The sequence below is a fragment of the Delphinus delphis genome, chromosome 18, assembly GCF_949987515.2.
Source record: "Delphinus delphis chromosome 18, mDelDel1.2, whole genome shotgun sequence".
Taxonomy (NCBI): domain Eukaryota; kingdom Metazoa; phylum Chordata; class Mammalia; order Artiodactyla; family Delphinidae; genus Delphinus; species Delphinus delphis.
Genome location: NC_082700.1, coordinates 74,759,439 through 74,780,069, shown reverse-complemented (window position 1 = coordinate 74,780,069; position 20,631 = coordinate 74,759,439). Strand labels below are relative to the sequence as shown.

The following is a 20,631-nucleotide window of genomic DNA, read 5'->3' as shown; positions in this document are numbered from 1 at the left end:
TGGGGCAGGGTCCTGGTTCCTCCTGAGGGGATATACAGAACAATCTGATACGTATCTCTGAGTTCTTCTACAGGAACTAAGCCCCCACACAGAGATGGAGGATGGTAACTTGAGGCTGAGCACAGGCAGGTGGAACCCACGCTGGCTGGAACCTGAAGGCTGATGACTGAGATTCCCGAACACCACCCTGTTACCTCCCCACCAATCCATCAGAGGAAGGTCACACAACCCAGCAGACCTCCCTGCAAGTTTTGCCTACAAAAACTCTTCCCTGAAACCCACTGGAGAGTCTGGGTCTTTTGAGCACAAGCCACCTGTTCTCCTTGCTTGGCCCTGCAATAAACATCTCCCTCCTCCAGCTCTGACTTGTGTGGCCTCACTGGGCATCAGGCACACAAACTTGGGCTTGACAACAGTATATTAACCACTACATGAAAATTTTACTATTGGCAGAAGATAAATGTTGAACCACTGAACACTCTAGAATGTGGCTCACAAATACAGGTTCAGATAACCGTGTTTATGTTCTTCTCTTAAGATGTATCTGATGTAAGTCTCAGGCAAGTAAAGGTAACTCTGCACGCACAAAAATGTGGCTGACTGTAAGCCACATCTGGAAAGATCGTACCATAAGGGTCTACTTCATCTTTGGAAAGATGCTCTATTCCTTTGACAGCACAGCAAATTGTGACAATGCTATTTTCATTTCTATTTCATTTCACACTTGGCAAAACTTTATTCTCGCAAACACCAGGCATAACCATCCCTGTTGTGTAGGCAAAGAAAACTACGTTGAGGGAGGCTGTGACTTGTCCGAGACCATGATAAAGTTGTAAATGTCCCATAAAGGCTCAAGACAAAGACAAGATAAAAGACAGTGATTCTTGAAAGCCAGATTTTACATATATATGTGTATACATATGGAGAGGGGAGAGCAGCAGACTTGGGGAACTGTGTTTTCATTGTTCATTAGCATTTGACAAAAGCTCAATGTTTTAGAATCATATGTTTTCATAAAACTCTTCAGCAGTCTTTGCAAGAGTGGTGTGAGAAGCATCAGATAGCTACTCACGGAACGTTCCCTTCCCAGTGACCCGAACACAAAGGGACACCAGGGGTTCTGAAATTATGACAAATTGCTGTGGAGTATGACTGTCTGTGCGGGCTCATTAATAATGGAAAGGAGATATACTCCACTTTCAAACCTGTTTAGAAAATATCATTGGGTTTGATTTATTAACTTGAATGCTCAGGAAACTGTGACTTTCCAGGTTTGTCAGTGGGCGCCCAGGGAACCATTGGAGCCACTGAAAAGCCTAAAGAGGTGAAACAAATGACATCGCAGAGCATCCTGTGCTTATCAGCGTGCAGTCCAAGAGGGAGGTTAATCTAATAAAGCCAACAGTCCTCTCGTTTTTCGCTCTTAAAGAAAGGTCTCATGGTGAAATTTTCAATTAACTTTTGAGGCGTCTGTGGATATAGCTGGTGATTCATTGAGCAATCCCTCTCCTCCCTCAAAAAGAAGTACCGAGGGTTGTTCCTAAATTAATTTTCTTATGATCTGGAAAATCAAAAGCCAGGGCTGTCAAATTTCAAATCCATACATATATAAAATATTGATGTTTAACACATTGTTGGTTAAATAATTCCACATGCTTTGATTTTAAACGGTCTAAACTTTGATGTATTTTATATTCTGAAAATGCACTGGGCACTCTGATTTTCTTTTGGCTAATTATGGGTGGATCAGCTATGTCGTGTATATGTGCTATACGGATCTCTAAGACAGCACACTAAAAACAGCAGAGTTATAGGAAATAGAGTTTTGAGGCAGTCTACTCAAAGTCTACAGAATTTCATCACCAGGGCACTAAGAACAACAAGAACTAATTCCTCAGGTGATAATCTGGACGGCCCAGGCGGAGGACAGGCGTCTGAACTGGGCCAGGCTAGTTTGCTCCTGGGACAGGAGTTCTGGGCAGGCACTGGTTTCCAGCTGTGCGACGGGTTGATGGGGTTCCGCCTGCCCAGTTACTGACCGGGGGCTCTTCCTGCTGACTACCCTACTTCTTATCCCACTATTTTCACTCTCTTTGCCTAGGAAAAAACACACATGAACTAATACAACTTCAACATTATTCAAACCTCTTTCTCACAGTAATACGAGTTCATTAGTATGACTAAGACGCATGTATTAAGATAGGGCATGTTTTCATTGTCGTGCAGACTGACTAGCTGAAACCAGTTTTCTCTTCTCCTTAGATGTGAGTGGACTTCATTTTTGAGCTTCCCAGACCAGGCTCATGAAAAATGCCCAAATACATGCCTTTTGCCACGTTCCGTCACTTCTGCCAGCTTGGTGCCCAGGAGCTTGCTGCCTGAGGGAGCCACCTACCCAGATGCTGACAGTGATGGAGCCTTGGTTCCGCCACGCGCCTTCCACGCATCAGCCCTTATCGTAACTTCTTATGAGCAAGAAACTAACTTCTACTGGGTGTAACCACTGACATTTGGGGTTTTAACTCTGTGACAACCGCAGCGTCCTACGCAGAGGATGCTGTTGATTGAGGAATTATTTTCTTCACAGTGCTACGTGGTGATGAAGAAAACATTAAAATGTTCTAGAGTTTTGAATGAGAAGACTACTCCATTACTATTTACCGAGTGGAGAGCTGGTGAATTTTTAACAATCAGCTCTGGTGGGGTGGGAATGGAATCTTTGAATTATCGTGCATTTGCCTAGCATCATGGTACAAATACTCTGGGCATGGCCAATTAAAACCGACCACGTGACATCACTAAACTCAGAGATGGGACCCTCCAGAATCAGGGAAGACCGGCTTCAGAACACCACTGCACCTTCCCCGCGTGGGAGAATCAAGGGTTGTATGTGCATCAGAAAAAACAAATACTTGGAGAAAGATATTCCAGCATGATTTCCAAGGCGTGATTGAAGCAAACAGCATCAAGAATTACCCACTTCTCAAGAGAAAATAACGACGTATATGTAATAACCTTTGCTCGGGATGTTTGACTGATTTAACCAACTTGTAGTTTGAGTTTCCATAGGAAGTAGATAAACACCCATACACCTTAAATGGCTTAATCATCAAAATCAGCTGCTCATAGATGGCAATGTTAAATAGTGCAAAAACTAGTGAAATTCAAACTGGATTCCAATCTTAGATACAGCATTTTCTATCTATGTCCTGGAGCAAAGTACTCAAGACTTCTAAGATTTTTCTTTTAGTATATAAAAAGGAATTAATATGTCAGGCTTTCTGGGATATTTTAAAACTAGGAGAAAGTTTGCAAAAAAGAAATGTCTGGCACAAAGGACTCAATGAATGGTAATTATTCCTGTTAGGAATATATTATGAGGATCTATGCGCCCCAATTATTGCATACACGGGATGTGTAAAGAGAGTCAGAGAGAGGTAAAGGCACTTCCCACAAAGCGCTTCAATGATACCTCTCCTTTTTATTTTCTGGAATTCTCCAGACACAAGGTCTTTGCATTTCTCTTCCCTCTGCCTGGAATGTTCTTGCTCTGACAGCTGAAGACTGTGCAGTTATCACCCTCTGCCCCCCAGGTCTGCACTCAAAACCCCGTTTTTCATGAGGCTCCCACAGGCTCCCACTTTACCTCTATTTGCAAATGTCCCCTGATAAAACTTCCAATTCCTCTTTGCTGCTACGTTTTCCCCTTTAGTACTTATCAGTCTGAGTTACACTTCTACAATAGCAATTATTATACTTAGAATACATATTACACTCATACCAATACTAACGCTGTCTACTAAAAAACGTACATATTTTCTCGTTTATCTATAAGCACCACAAAGTCAGGAACTTGGGGTGTTTTATCCACTGCTTATTCTTGAGTCTCTGGAGATGTTCAATATTTTTGCTGTCGTTAAATGAAACTGTTTAATGGGCCATTAGACAGTTGGCAGGAATATCATGTATAATACTAGGACCAGATCCAGAATTCAAGGTGTAGTAGATAAATGCTTATCACTTCTATTCTTACAGAAGGGCACACTGACACCATACTTCTCATCTAATTGTTTTTCCTCACAAAATTATCTGGTCAGACACAGTGTAGCCAAGTTTACCACGTATTGGATTTCCTGCTCTACAATGTGACTTTTTGGGGGGTGAGGGTGGGGAAGGAGAAGCCTATACATGTGACTGCCCTGCAATTCTAGATAAAAATGTACAGACACGTGTCACAGCCAGAAGTCCCCGCTCAGCAAATGTGCGTCTCCATATGACAAACGTTGAGAGCCAGCAGATCAAACACGTAAAGGAAAAAGCCAAGATCTATATTCAGAAATAAATGTGCAATATCTATTAAAAACTTTAGTAGCCCCGTGCTTTGGCTTTGGAGGGTCCCACACGATGTGTTGACTTCAGGACTTTATATTGTAGCAAACCAAAAATATAAAAAATAAGTTAGGGGAACTAGGAAATGAACTCCTGAAATGATTCTACTGTACAACTACCAGAAATGCGTTCATCTCAATTAGAATCAAAATCTTCACGTGGCCATGGCACACTCAATGTGGGAGAATTTTGTGCATCTCTCTCCATGACTGCTCGATGCAACAGGCAGAAAAAAAAATGAGTAAAGGCATAGATAATTTGATCTAAAGGACATCAGTAGAAACATGCATCCAATTTTCAGGGAAAAAAGGTTTTTTCCAAGAATTCATGGATGATTTACAGAATTGACTATGTCTTAGGCAGCAAAGCAAAGCCAATTTCAACAAACAGTGAAGAAGTGAAGTTAGACAGGCATTTTCTTAACCCAGCTGAGAACTTCATCTCAACCAGAGAAATGAAGCCGCACCTCCCATTAAGAAACTTGAAAGCTGATTCTAAATAAAGCATAGTTTAAGTAGAAAAACATGATAGAAATAATACATTTTTAGAACCAACCACTGATGAAAGAAAGTCTATATCAGATTCATGGATGAAACTAAACTAGCTCATATAAATAAATCTACAGCTTTAAATGTATATGTCGGAAAAGAATCCAGTCTTAGAATCAATGAGAAAACTATCTGATTCGTAGTTAGAAAAGAACAATAAAAGAAGCTCAACAAAAAAGAAGAAAATAATTAAATGAGGATATAAATGAATAAAACTGAAATAAGGAAAGAACAAAGATAAGGAAAGACACGAGAAATGGACAGTATCTAGAAAAATATAACTTATCAAGAATGACTCAAGAAGAAATACAAACTTGAATAGATTTATAATCATTACATTGTTACAATCTAATCAGCAAAAGAAAAAAAACTAAACAAACAAACAAAAACCATGGCCCAAATGATTTACAGGCCTTTAAGGAATGGGTAGCATGCATGTCTCCTCAACTCTCCTAGAGGATGGAAAAGATGGAAACTGTCTCATTTTCTGAGACTAACATAAACTTGATATCAAAACTAAATGAGGACATCACAAAAAAAGGGGTATAGATCAATCTCATTATACATACACATGCAAATAGCCTGTGTGCACATTAGCAAAGTGAACCCAGGGGTGTGCAATTTGTTAATGGAATGAAAGGATGGCTAATCTTAAAACATCTATGAATGCATGTTGCCACTTCATCTTCTGTTTCAAATTTAGAAAAGGGAGGCCCTCTATCATTGCTTATATTCTACCACAAAATGAAGGTTTTACTCAACATAGAAAAAAAGAAAAAGAAATAATGGACATAAAATATGGATAAGAGGAGGAAAAAATCAGTTATCATTGTAAACACTGCTACCTACACAGAAAAAACCCACACATTCTATGACTCAGCTATTAGAACTGATAGTTCAGAATTATGGTCAACACGAGTCAGTACTGGCAAAGAAGAAGAAACCTACACTGCTCCTGGTGCCCTGTCCAGATCCCCTTCCCTGGCTGGTACACCTGTATCCTCAGCTGCTCTGAGTATTGGCTGGTCCTCTTCCCTGGAGAGTTCTCTGCTGGGCTCAGTCTCCCAGGGAGTGGAAGACTCTACCCACATACCATGAGCCATAGTCGCTGAATGCCCTCCACAGAGGTCCAAAAACACGTCCAGCTGACCCAAGGGGAAACGACCCTATGATGTGATTTACACCCTAGAGAAAAGTGAATTGAGGTGAATACAGACTTTACACAAGACTACACGGCTTTTCTACTCTTGTCTGCTCCGTGCCCTGCTTCCCTCACTCCCTGATGGATTCTCCCTGCTGAGCATTCCCTCAACAGACTGTGATGTGCTCCTGAATCTCCCCCTCAGAATCTGCTTCTAGGGGATGCAATCTAAGACATATAAGGCTTCCTATATTTACTTTAATTTTCTATTAATTTTTGTGGTTTACTCCGAAAGGAAAAAATTTTTTCATAGATACAGAATCTATACACACTGAGCGTACTTAATGATGTACGTGTTCAAAACTAGAAATAATAGCGGCACAAGAAATAATAAGACACACGTGCAAGAGAACGAAGTTGGAGCCTTATTTTTCAGTATATACAAAAATTAACAGAAAATGGATTCAAGGCCTAAACATAAGACCTAAAACTACTAAATTCATTGAAGAAAAACATAGAAGCTTCACGACATTGGACTTGGTAATAATTTCTTGGATGTGACACCAAAAGCACAGGCAACAGAATGAAAAATAAACAAACTGGACTAACAGAAACTTTTACACAACAAAGGACACAATCAACAAAGTGAAAAGGCAACCCACAGAATGGGACAAAATGCCTATAAATCATGTACCTGATAAGGGGCTAATACCCAGAATATAAAAAGAATAAAGAACTCTTACAGCTCAACAGCAACAAAAATCAAATAACCAAATTAAAAACTGGGCAAAGGACTTGAACAGACTTTTCGTCAAAGATGATATAAAAATAGCCAAAAAGCAAATAAAAAGATTCTCCAAATCACTACTCATCAGAGAAATGCAAGTCAAAACCACAATGAGATATCACCTCACAGCCATTAGAATGGCTATTACCAAAGAAAACAAAACAAAGCCAGAAAATAAGAAGTATTGACAAGGATGTGGAAGCAATTAGCAATTGGAACCCTTGAGCACTGCTGGTGGGATTGTAAAATGGTACAGATTCTATGGAAAACAGTACGGAGGTTTCTCAAAAAGTTAAAAATAGAACTACTATATGATCTAGCAATCCCACTTCTGGGAATAAAACGAAAAGAATTGAAAGCAGGATCTCAAACAGATATTTGCTCACCTATATTCACTGCAGCACAGTTCACAATAGCCAAGAGGTGGAAGCAACCTAAATGTCCACCGGCAAATGAATGGATAAACAAAATGTATATATATGGAATATATATAAGTATATTCCATGTAATGGAATACTATTCAGCCTTTAAAAGAAAGGAAATCCTATCATAGGTTATAAAATGGATCAACCTTGAGGACATTATGCTAAATGCAATAAGCCAGTCCCCCAAAGACAAATACTATATGGTTTCATTTATATGAGGCATCTGAAGTAGTCAAATTCATAGAAACAAAGTGAAACTGAGCAGAACCCTGAGAGGGCTTCCAGGAGACAGACCCCTCCCCCAGTGTCCCCCACCTCTTGTTTATAGAGAAGCTTTAGTGTCGTACGCCTTCCCTGAGTCCCTGAGAATAAATTTAATCGGAGAAGTGAGAAAACGTAGAAACAAAGCAAAACAGTTAAGCAAGACAAAATAATAATAGGACCTTTAGTTCCTCCTCAAGGGCTAGAGATAATATATCCTTGAGTTGTTTTGCAGACACTAAAAGCCCCACCAGGTGGAAGAAGTTAACTGCATGCTGACCACAAGCCCGTAGACCCCAGATTGGTTGGAACCAGAAGGTTAATGATGTTAACTCCCAAAATACCACCCGATTATCTCACTACCAACAATCAGAAGACTGTCCACAAGCTGATCACGCACCCTGAGACCCCCTCCCTCACCTTGCCTTTCAAAACCCTTCCTTGAAAGCCACTGGGGAGTTTGGGTCTTTTGAGCATGAGCTGCCCATTCTCCATGCTTGGTGCCTGCAATAAAGGCTATACTCTCCTTCACCACAACCTGGTGTCAGTAGGTAGACTTTACTGCACATTGGGCGAGGGATCCAAGTTAGGTTCAGGAACACAAGTAGAATGGTGGTTACCAGGGGCCTAGGGGAAGAGGGAAAGAGGGAGTTGTTGTATAATGGGTATAGAGAATCAGATTTTAAAGACGAAAACATTTTGGAGATCTATGGCACAGGAATGTGAATATGCTTCCACTATTGAACTGGATACTTTAAAATGGTTAAGGTGGTAAATTCTATTTTATAGTTTTTTTTAACCACAATAAAAGAAGTAGAAAAAAAGAGAGAGAATAAGATGACACAAAGCACTGCATCACAAGAGATTTAAAAATATACACATAGTTTAAGTATTTTGTGAAAAATTTACTTGCAAACTTATTGTTGATTCCACTTTACACAAATGTTTTCTACGAATTCCAGGAAGGTAGTTGCCTGGGAAGGAGATTAACATGCTTAAACACAGGTGTTACACACAGACACACATACATACACACACACACACACACACACACACACACACACACACAATTACATCTATGCACCCAACAACTCTCCTAGCAGAAATTTCATTCTCAGAATCAATTGTTATAACATGCTTCCAGAGATATCTTTACTGCATATACAATGACAATGAAACAAAGGAACAGTGAGGATTTTCAAAGACAAGAGTATAATCAATTTCAACATACTCCCCCAGAGCCTTAAAAAAACACCCTTTTAAAGCTTGGAAGTCTTTTTAAAAGTGCTAGATTTTAACATCCTAGTAATCAAGCTGCAGGTCCATATCGCTCTTTGCAGAGCAAAAAATAGTACAAAGAAGTTATATTTGGGGAAGATATAGATGTTATGCCCTAAAATATCTCAGGATTTAGGTCGACAATGCCTGTCTCATATAACCCTGCACTGAAACACTTCTCTGAAAAATGGAGAAATAAACTTAAATAATTTAAATTCTTCTCAAGAAAATCAACAATATCTTTCATCTCACTATTTTATGTTTTAATTTCTGTATCAAGAGGCCATTTCTTGGGTTTCCATCCAATTATTAAGGCATACTTTTCTAATGAAAGAATGTGAAAAAATGTTTTCTCTTTAAATGAAAATGGAAATGAAGCAAATACACAGGACACAAAAATTCCTGCGCACTCTAAAGTACATTTATTTTTTACACATCAATCTACACTTTTCTACTTTTAATATTTTTATCATATTTCTTTAATAACAAGTGATTTGATTATGATAAATAACTTTTCAGTGGAAATAGGTTTACAGTCATAATTCTTTTCAGGACTTGTTCCAGGGAAATAATAAAACTGAAGATTGTCACCCTAAGGTGATGATGTTCCTGGTTCATTATCCAAGTGGACCTGCATGTTTCATCAAATCCATGGTTCATGGAGGGTACCACGTCATGAATTCTCTGTCCTGTGTCATCAACAGTTCCGCAGTCGTGCCCATGGGCTGATATCCAGCACGTTGGTTTACCCTGATACCTAGAGCACTGAATGACCAGGCGTCTTTTCAGAGACAACTCAGCTACACTCAGGATCTTCAGAGCCAGGTGGCTTACAGCCCCATCTCTGGATGTCAATCAACTCTTATCATATACACTTAATGAGAACTTCTCTGGGGAAGTCTAGCCTCTTTAAGATCAGAACTGCCTACTGACAGTTCTACTGTTCTCAGGAGCCTGGAACGCCCTGCCATACTGCTGAAAACAAACCCTGTCTTTTCCTGAATGTCCCTGCCACTGGATTTCTCCGAGATTTGGAACTGAAATCACTGCCCTAACCCTTCCAAGAAAGGGCAATGCCGTGACATTGAAACAGCCTCAGAGAAGGCTGAATGCCTGTGTAGCTCAACAGAGAAGCTCTCTTTGGACTCATAATCAACACAATAGAGTTAGACCCTTTACCCCCAATTACACATTTTGGGGCCCTCAAATTTTAAACAATCTTCTGCTCTGAATCCACATCTACACATTTCATCCTTAGTCAACATCTTCAATTCTGGTCGGAAGAGGCTCAGCTCACTCTATTCCTGCCAGGTGATATGTTTAATAGACAAATTCCCTGGTGTTCAGACTGTCTTAGAATGGGATTCCTGCCAATTTCAACACACGAGTTCCCTCCTAAGGAAACAGAAGCTGTGACTGGCTCAGGGACCCCACCGGTCAGTCATGCAGCTTCCTGGATGCCCTTAGTCTGAGTCCTGAAACAGCACTCTAAAATGAACACTTTGTATTTCAAGGTCAAGATCAATGAGCACACGTTATGTGTGCTTTAGTAATCTTAATAGCTCCTCTTTAAATTTCTTTTTTTTTAATGCAAAAGCTTGTGTATATGTCCATACAACTCTAATTTCATGGCTGTAAATAATTTTTTTTATTTCATCATTTTCCTGAGTCTTGCAAATTTTTCTATTTAAAATGTTAGTTTGATGTAAAATATTTGATATCTGACATTATTTTGGTATAAAATAGTTTCAACCCTGCAATGTGAATTTCACATTTAATATTTAATTTTGGCTTTAATAGAGTCTGGTTCTCCCCTTCCTTTTTAAAGGGAAAATTCGGATGCTAAAATTTCTATTAACCTTTCTAGGCTAAGTAAGTTTCTAGGTTATATTTTGTGTTTTTAAGTGATTACCACTGCCCTTCACGTTAATGTGTAAGACATATTCAGATGAAAGAGATTCTTCAATGTCGGTTGAAAACCTATGTCAGAACAAAGAGTACAATTCACTAATAAACATCCGTGTGTCCAAAATGATCACATTAAACAACCTTGGCTTTGGTCACTCACTGCTCCATCCTGCTGGGAAGACTTTTCAAAATTATGTTCATCTCAGAACTAACACACAATAAGGGTATAGCTATTACAACTAGTCAAAACGTATATACCCATCATCAAAGGCTCCACCTCGCCCATGGAAGATTACTACTAATTAATGCCTTGTACAAAATTAACCCCAGACTTTTACATACCTTCCATCTTCATTTCTGTCTTCTGGCTACTCCATTATATGAAATCTGAAAGTATCATTAACTACCTAGAGTGGCCCATCATTTCTTCTGGGAGCCCTCCTTCTGGGCTTCACCTCTCCTAACTCACTTCATGTGGTCCTAGCGGGGAAATTAAAAAGGTTGTCCAATTTAACTGCCCACAGAACTGAAAACATGACCTAGGTTGAGCCCATCACAATGGCCGCTACACTGAGGATCAGTGACTGTTCTAGTGTGGGGATACGGTCCTAGAGGGACAGTTCAGGATCCTTCCATGAGATTTGCTAGATGGACACTCGGAGATTTTTTTTAAAAAAAAAAAAAGACCCAGTCGTTGTTTTAATATCAACTCACTGGAAAGTAGGTATAAGGCTCATATTTTCTGAGACAGAGAAAGACAGGCAAAGACAGAAAGAGGTGAAAAAGAGATAGAGACAGAGAGAGTCAATAATAGCAGTTAAATCCCCAGATCCCAGATCCAGCAGTACCTGAAGCCACTTTAATTTAGACTTTCCAGGTATATGGGCCATTTTCCAGATATGAACGCCAATGAATTCCCTTTCGTACTTAAACTACTACGAGTGGATCTTCTGTCGATGGCAACCAAGAGACTCATAAAATACACTAGTCCGTGAGGATTTTTTCTTCCTTCCTGATAAACGATACATTCCTTTTACCCATACACTTCCTTTCTCTTCTGCCATGAATGTGCACCTTATTTCCACAGTAGAGGAAAGGTTCAACTTTATATTATATTGGAGATTTATTATAGATTATTTATTTTACAATAATATGTTGCCAAACTTCAGAAAGCTTCATGGTATGTGCTCCAAATGTGCTATGCTCAAGATGGGGAACAGAAATTCCCTCACATGTGCCACTAAAACCCAGATAAAACAAAGCAAACAAACAGAAAAGCCCCCCCTCTTTCTAACTTTCTTCTTTCCTTTCACGGAACTAACATTTCCTCCTCGTACAGACTTGGCATCACAAACTGGGGATTCAGGAAATACATGGAGCCCTGGACACGGGCCACATACAGTCAGCCTGAGTCTCAGGCAGAGCGGCAGTGAGGCTGGGAGTGAGTACTCGACCTTGGAAACACTCCTAAGAAGGGCTTCCCGCCTCCTCTTGAACCCTCAGATCCCTGCGCCCTGTTCAGTCTGAACTCGGAAGCCTAGAGTCTCGGATTCTGCCTTTCCTGTTCCTCCATCTTCACGTGGTCAGCAGGGGTCAAGGTGGAGGCGTGCAAGGACTGAGAGGGGATAAAGGGTGAGATGGGGAGTGTTGGGTTCCACTGTCCTTTGGGGCTGAATCCCGTCCTCTTCGCTGCTCCCAGCCTCCTTTGCTACTGTCCTCCTGTGATCCTGTCCGTGTAGGTCTTTGTTCTTTGTTACTTGGTGTGTCTGCACTGCAGAAAAGCTGGAGGTCTTTCCCCCAGAACTACTGTTGGTAACTCAGACAGTGCCCCGTATTCTGTGGGAGGTTTGCTGGTGAAGGTAGTATAAGGAAATCTCACCAAAGGTGGGCAAGGTTGAGATCCCTGAATGTCAAGAAAAGCCCAAATAAGGGGCGTCCATACTAAACCTTACAAGGAGGCCATTTCAGCAGAGAAGACTGTTGTGGATACTGGGAAAATAAAGACAAAAATTGTGAAAACATGGCTTTGTTACAGAATATTAATGACAGTCATTATGTGAACTGATTACTACTGATCACTCATTTTCATTTAACAAATATTACTGTGTCATGAATATGTGTCCAGTATTATTAATGTAAGTTTGGTTTTAACCTAAACCAGGTTTGTTGTAAGGATCAGTCTTTTGTTGCCTGAGGGCCTCCAGACCCAGCCTAGACCTGGGGTAGGTAAGCCTTGACCTTGACCGAGGGATGTATGTACCCAGTACCCAGTGCTGACAGCAGAGATGGATGAATGCGTGATGGACAAATGAGTGAGTGCCCTGGGGAAAGGGTGTCAACTCAGTCCCCCCAAAGCTAACCTAATAAGTAAAGTTATTCAGATAAATAACAATGAACTAGAAATTTAGGAAACGATTCAGCCTCCAAATGGTTTTCTCCCCTCCGTTATGCTCCACAGAATTGACTTAATTTTATAAGATTAAAAGGGGACACACCAAGAGGCACCCTTCATCAATCTCATATTTGTTCTCAGCTCACTTCAGTGAGCGTTTCCTCTTTTATTACCTGATTGAAGAACAGTCAACTGATTTCCACAAAACCATTCATTAATTCGTATCTGTCTCTCCTGTCACTCCTCATTTCCAGATAATAAATAATTCAAGCTTCTTTCATCTTTCCTTATTCAAAAGACCCTGAAGCTTTTTTGCCTCTTATTTATCCTCCCCTCGACCACATCCTAGGAGCAAAAGACCTTTCCAAGCTGAACTAAACAGAACTGAGGGCAGTTCGAGGGGCCACTGATAATTTCCCTTTTGCATTTTATCATCTCGCTTCATGATGCAGGGAAGCTCCTGAGTAGCCTTTTTAACCACAACTATCTGTGGAGATAACATATTTACTGAACTGTCCATAAGCAGCTGTGGGTAGTTTTCTAAAGACAGAAGTCAATTTAAAACCCAACAGTGTAAGAATCATTTAAATGGGCTCTGCAGTTGTACGATGCTTTCTCCTTAGAAAGGAAAACATAATGCAACTGTGGTTTGGAACAGAAGTTTTCAAAGCACGGCACAAAAAGGGTCCTTCTCCTGTAACAATCAATGATACTATAGGTACTATTCTAGCATGAATTGATTTATGACAACTGATGAAAAAACCAAGTTTCCTTTCTGTCAAAGCTCTTCTAAATCTGCATTGCCATCAACGTTATTATTGTTGTTGTTATCATTATTTTCATTTCTCAAGCGATTAAACTATGCCCGAAGATTTTAAAACACAAAACAGCCCCAACACATAGCCTTAATGACGGCAAGTGTGGAGGCATAGATGGATTTGAGTTTACCAAGATGAGGAATTAGATACAGTGAACTAAAACCTACTCAAGTATTTCCTATCTTAAAAGCAAACGACTTTTCTGAGACCACATCTCTGTCCACAAACTGCCTTTTCTATCCTTTTCCTTTTAGAGGTGACCACCTCTAACCTCCTAAGTCTTCCTGCATTTTGCATTCCTGAAAGAAAGTATCCTTGTAACTCTGACTCATGCTGAGCTGAACTAGACAAATATTCTCAGATAAATGGAGAAGAAAAAAGAGAGTTTGACATCTCAACGCAATGATGGTATGGAAGCTAAAATGCAGTAATTGGGTGGCAAGACATTTGAGAGACAGACACAAAGAACTTTTTTAAGAAGTTTGGAAGTAGAGGTAAGTGGAATTATGGGATATTAACTTGAGTAGATAAGAACATCAAAATAAATAAGAACATTGAAAGTATTTATTTCTAAGTTTGGAAAGTATTAATGAAACTTTAAACAAAACAGTTGATTTCTGAGAGCCTAGATTCTCTGAATCAACCACATGAACCACGTTCATCCCTGTCTCAGGGCCTTTGCACCTGCTGTTCCCTCTGCTGGGCACACTGTTCCCACACATCTTCACATCCCACCTCCTCACTTATTCAATCACTCAGAGGTCACTTCTTGAGAGATGCTGTCCCTTAACCACCTATTTAAAATTGTCCCTTAAAATTGTTCTGTTCTCAGGCCACCCATGAGATCTTTAAACTTTTTAATTTTCTTCACATCAGTTGCTGATACCAAACTTTTTTTTTTTTTTTTTTTTTTGCGGTACACGGGTCTCTCACTGTTGTGGCCGCTCCCGTTGCGGAGCACAGGCTCCGGACGCGCAGGCTCAACGGCCACGGCTCACGGGCCCAGCCGCTCCGCGGCATGTGGGATCCTCCCGGACCGGGGCACGAACCCGCGTCCCCTGCATCGGCAGGCGGACTCTCAACCACTGCGCCACCAGGGAAGCCCCCAAACATTTTTATCTACATCTGTTTACTTATTTACTCTCTGTCTCATCACTGGCATGGGAATTTCAAAATGTGAGGGATGTGAGCTAGCTCTATTCTCCTTGTATCCTTAGCCTTTAGATCAGTGCTTGGAAAAGTCTAGGAGTTCAAAAATATTTCTTGAATTAATTAATATCTGAATTAATGAATGAATAAGACAGAAGGAAAATGAAAATAAATTAATCCACCCAGCTCAGTTTAGCTGCCAGAGCACGCTTATGCCCCTCAAGGACACTAAGTGCGAGTCAACCATCGAAAGTATAAAGAGTCCCCTTTCATTCACCAAAGAGCCTACAGAAGGGAACGTATCACATTAGCATAACAGATGCCAGGTAAGGACGTGGGTGTGGAACCCTCCAGATATAATGACAAGCCTTTAATAATGCAAGGTCAACACTGCAGAAATGCACAAAGATATATCCTGGATGGACCGGCAGGGCACACGGAGCCTTGACACTCCTAAGAGTCTGTATAAAAGTGGAATACATGAACAGTACAGTCAAATGTGGAACAATAGATATATACTATACTGATTTATCATTTTATACATAGGCTTCAACTCTGGTTTGTTACTTCACAACTGATGACACAGGAAGGATAGATATAGATATAAAAGGTAGATGATAGATAGATAGATAGATAGATAGATAGATAGGTAGGTAGGTAGGTAGAGAGGTATTAGATTTGGATACAGACAGAGAGAGCTTACACTAAAGATTTATCTTCAGCAGCACATTTAGTGATTTCTATCTTATTCTTAATTGTGTTGGTTTTATGAGTCCTAGATTTATCACTAGATGAGAGCTTTACTTATTTTATTTAAAAAATGTTTGATAAAATAATGTTGAAAAAATAATGAAATATTCTTACACATATATAAAATAGTCATATAAAGATTATCAATACACTGTTCTAAAGGTAAGTTTGGAGCAGTTGTGTTACATATTGAAACTAATTGAATTATAGATACTATCGATCTATAGACCTTATTCTAATACACTATTACATTTAAACTTCTGAGCAATTTTTTTAACCTGATCAGGGATTTTTTTTAATTTAAGACAGGTTGAATAATTTTAATATTGAAAGGAAAGGTAAATATTTGAGAATATCTAAGAACGGTATGAAAAAAATCAGAAGGGACTTGCCTTATTATATATTAAAGTTACTATCAAGACACAGTTACCAACAGAGTATGGCCAAGAACTAGACAAATGGATCAGTGTAACGAGAAAAAAGTGATCCTCATCTTACATCACACAAACATCTTAATTTTACAAGGATTAGAATAAAAAATGTAAGAATTCAAGTTTAGAATAACACGGAAAAGATCAATCACTTAGCTTCAGTAGAAACAGACAACCCAAAGAAATAAATAAAACCAAACTCTGGAACAGACAAGAGAGCCATCGTTTCTATACAATGACAAGAAAATTAGATGCCAACCAAGACAAAAGAAAAAACTAGGAAGGCTCTCTTCAGCACATATCCAGAGAAATAAGAATATTGCTTAATATAAAATATTATATAAAGTTGATAAGAAAAAGATAAATAATTCAACATAAAAATGAAAACAGATATGAAGAAATAAGCCTAATAAAAATGGGGAAAACTTTTTCATTATCAGTAGAATAAGAACAGAGCCTCGTCAGAAACTGTATTTCCACCGTGGAGTTGACAACGTTTGAAGATAGACGCATCTTCAACCAGCAGCATCTCTGGTTGGCAAAGATGCAGAGATGCACATTCTCTGCTAGTGGTGGCAATCTGAGGTGCTATAGCTACTTGGAAAGAAATCTGGCAGTTTCTACAATACTTAAAGATCCACATGCCATTTGGTTCAGCAGCCCTGCTTTTGTGAATCAATACTCTAGTAATATAAGCCAAAAATACTAAAGTAAGTTTTCATGCTTATCGAAAAGGAAAGAGTTTATAAATAAATGGTTTAACAAATGCTAAAGAATGTTACTTAACTATCAAAAAGAGAATGCTTAGATATATCTTCATTAGCCAGAAAAGATGTCCATGTTGTTAAGGAAGAAGGGGGGACATCTGAGTTAAAGGTACATATTTGAGAAAATATCGATGGTGTTTAAACCACAGGAACGGATGCGGTCACCAGGGATTTTGCAAAGTGTCAGGGCCAAACTCTAAAGAGAGAAAGCTGGCAACGGGGCAGAGGAAAAGATGCCAGGGGCTTAGGGGAAAAATCCCAAGAGCTGTAAAACAAGAAGTAAAGCCACGTGAGAAACTGACTCACGCGAGGAAGGAGTAACGTCCGCGGGATTTAACCACATCAAGGTGGTTTAACCAAAGTGGATTCAGTGAAGTAATGAATGGACCAACTGGGAGAGTAAAAACATTGATGAGGGTCAGAGGTCATATGTGTCATTTCTCTAAGGTGTGACCATGAAAACAAAGAAATGAGGTGGTGGCCAGAAAGGAACAGGAGGTCAAGGGGGACTGTTCAATTGTTTGCAAACTGATGGAAATGGCGCAGTGGAGAGAGCTCCGTGATGCAGGAGAGAAAAGGGTAAATGAAGGAGGGAGGAACCAGGTAGAGTCCAGAGCACACTGGCTTTGGGTACAAGGATGAACAATTCAGGACTACAGAACAGAAGTGAGCAAAGAGAAACTCACACGCTGGCACCTTTGTAGACATAATGGTGGGAAGACGCAGGAGTTAACATCTGACGGTTTCTGTTTTCTCAGGGTGGGCGGTCCAGGGAATCTCTAGGTCTGAGCAATCATGCCAACCAGGGAAGCATGGTAAGAGTGTGGGAGGATCTCGTCTGTCTAGAACTAAAATGAGATTTGTCTGCCTTTGCTCTGACATCAAGGATCGTCCACTGCTGAGGTATAAGGACAGACAAGTTGGAAAGCTGCGTTCGACCTGGGTTAGGCGTTTGTCCCTTGAGTGCAACAAAGGGAGGTGAGGTCGAGGGAGTGGAGGGGCTTCAGGGATGGACCCTGGATCTGGGATGGGCAGAGAGCAGGCTGAGGGAGACAAGGCAGGCATGGGAGCAGCACGGTGGTGTTTCAATGAGTTGGAGGTCTTCAAACAAGTGAAGAGCGCGGACAATCAATGCAAGATCTGGGAAAGCATCTTAGCAGAGGTAGCATTTACGAGAATGAGTGACCAGAAAAACAAAAATGAGGTGACCTTGATACATTGTAAAATGTGTTTAATATGCAAAATAGCCTCCTTTCTGGTCTAATTCCTCCTCGGCTGCTGTGAGTGAATTAGAAGTTCTGGAGTCTATTCATTTTAAATAACTTTAACCTTCCTTCTACCACAAAGAGGGCTGCTCCAACCCCACATACTTAGAGAAGAACTGAACCGGGAGAGAGAGAAGCCGGGTGCAGTTGTTCCAACGCTTTCATTCCCAAGCACAGAAGGGAATTTCATGGGGCACACCTCAAGCTTCAGCTCCAGTTCGTTAAGAGGAAACCAGAAGTGCAGGCGCAAGGTTTCACAAGGCACTAGAATTCTGGGAGCCCATGACTCCCTAGAGCTCATTTTCTCCTTGGTTTCTCATTTCTGCTTGGACCTCAGCTGAGGTTTCCGGCCAAGTTCACAGGTCACCCTCACCAGGCACAACTCAGAATCTCACTATCTCAGTATCACTGTAGACCCATCTGAAGATCCTTCCGGGCCACAGAGACACAGGAAACACCAGCACGTTTTGTTGTGGTGTTCCTAAACCTTCCTGCTACGACGTGCTTCCACAATACATTTTTAGACTCTAGGTTTGAACATTTCTCTGTAAGATGTATGGTACACGTTACAATAAGGCCAGGTCCCATGGAGTCAAGAAGGACTGTGGGTGGTGATGTGAGTCTGACCCACTTCTGTCTTTGAATAGTGTCTCTTATACTGTCTTAAAGTTTTGTTTTCCTGATTGTAACACATGCCCATTGTAGACAGTTTTTAAAATATACAATAGTTTATTAAAGTAACTGATAATTATAATTATCATATAAAGAATTTTATATTTAGTCATAATTAATATATAAATATTTAAGTATAAATGTTTAACTGTGATTATTATTCTGATGGCTGATTCTAATTAATTGTAATTATAATAACCAGTTGTAATTATAATTACAGTTAATTAAATTGTAATAACTGATCACTCCATAAGGCAGAGTTAGCAGCTACTGTTGAAATCGGCATTTAGACCTTTCGGTATATACCTGCTTTAACATTAAATGATGACTGATGACTACTTCCCTAGATGATTACAAGTTCCCTGGAAGCACTCTTCACTGGTCTCCCAACATCCCACCCTAAGGCTGCCTTCCTAGGATCCCATGTGGCTCTGTTGTTGAATGTTTTCAGAAGCTCTGGCTCCTTCCCTGGAACTGATCCACTTCCGGTACTGCTGCCCATCTTGGAAGTGGACACGTGATACGGCGACCAACAAGGGCCAGGATAAAAAAGACAGGCCCGTGGAAGACACAGAGCTCATGCGAGGAAGGAATGGAGTGTGAAGAACGGCGCAGCCAGTTAACCTCGCCAACCCATCACCCTAACATCAAGGTCAAGGGGACAGAGTATGGTAACGTCTTCTGCATCAGGAATAATGATTAAACTGTGAATTATGATCCTTATCAATAAACATTTCTGATGCTGTAAATGCCCTCATTGTTCCTTCTATGTTCTGTTCATTCTTCAAGACCGAGGTCAATACTGCACAATGTCCCTTGACTAGTGGCACGTGATGACATATCATGTCTGAACTCCTTTCAGCACGCCGTACCATTCCACCTGAGGAGAAGTTAGCGTTTGACAATATTCATGCTTCTTTTCCATTTTATAGCTATTGCCAAACACAGAACTTAGGACATAGTCGAATCTTTAGTAAGAAGTTGGTAATCACTCTGATAAATTCATCAGGTATTTGGATCATGTCACTATTCATTAATTTTAGATTTCATCTGGACTGCAAGAATTCTCTCAAATGCTTCCATGGGTCACACATCATCACTTCTTCTCATTTTCTGACATTCTAAACTCAAATACCTCGGCTGCAACAAAAGTAAGGCAGGAAAGGGCAGTCTCATGCTATATTTGGCAACCAAGTGCTCCCTGAACCTCCAAGTTCATGTCACCCTGTCCCTTTCTGCTTCGGCACATGCTTCGCGGCTGCCTCCCACCAGGTTTGTACACGCCGCCTAGGAGCACCCAGGTTCCTTGTAGAAATGGTGCAGAGGGTTCCGGGAGTTTCCTCTGCACAAGCACAGAGAGGAGAAATAATGACATTCTGCTGGTGCAGTAAAACATGAGGGCCAACACAAAACCAGACAAGAGTGCGGTCCTAGGTACATTTCACCACGACGAGAACCCCAAGATTTCTGGGGTTAAAACAAAGACTCCTCACAATTCCTAAATATGCTGCACCTCGTAACAAATTACTCTTATTAATTAGAGAGCTAATTTTCAAACTTACAAACAAGTGATTTTACAAGGGAATTCTTTTTGGAGTCAAAATTGTCCTGCAAGCCAAAAACATGCCTCTCCTGGGTGTGCTGAAGAGC

General features: G+C 40.3%; 1 protein-coding gene across 7 annotated transcripts in view; it reads right to left on the bottom strand.

The window, feature by feature from the left end:
* MYO16 (myosin XVI) overlaps positions 1-20,631 on the bottom strand; it is a 530,294-nt gene that overhangs the window by 401,960 nt on the left and 107,703 nt on the right. The gene's annotated exons all lie outside the window — the stretch shown is intronic.